This window comes from Opisthorchis viverrini (genome assembly GCF_000715545.1).
Source record: "Opisthorchis viverrini unplaced genomic scaffold opera_v5_957, whole genome shotgun sequence".
Classification (NCBI taxonomy): Eukaryota; Metazoa; Platyhelminthes; class Trematoda; order Opisthorchiida; family Opisthorchiidae; genus Opisthorchis; species Opisthorchis viverrini.
The window spans coordinates 9,715-10,044 of NW_008752647.1; the positions used below are offsets into that span (position 1 = coordinate 9,715).

The 330-nt window shown below is 44.5% G+C and overlaps 1 protein-coding gene across 1 annotated transcript in view; it reads left to right on the plus strand.

The window, feature by feature from the left end:
- The window catches only part of T265_12122 (hypothetical protein), a gene marked incomplete at both ends in the record, with an annotated part of 9,248 nt that overhangs the window by 8,609 nt on the left and 309 nt on the right, over positions 1 to 330 (plus strand). The window lies entirely within an intron of this gene.

Here is a 330-nt window from a genome sequence, read left to right on the forward strand (position 1 = left end):
CCGACTATTTGAGCTTCTGCCAGTTCTGTCACTTGTAGATGACCATCAATCGGCATGACGATAGATCTTTCAAATTTGTACATAAGATGGCGTATGAAGCGCCGCAAAAATGCAACTGCTTTCAACATCCCAAATCGCTGTACCATTTGGAAAGACAAACGCTTGGAAGCATTTCCGGTAGGAAGAACGTTGACAGTTGCTCGAGTCGTGTTCACCTCGACGCCATTTGAAATCCGATCTGGGGTGAAAATGGCACAGGAATCTTTGGTTCGTATCTAAACAATGGTCTACACATCCGGAGACTAAGGTCGTCAACTCTTTATTACCCAT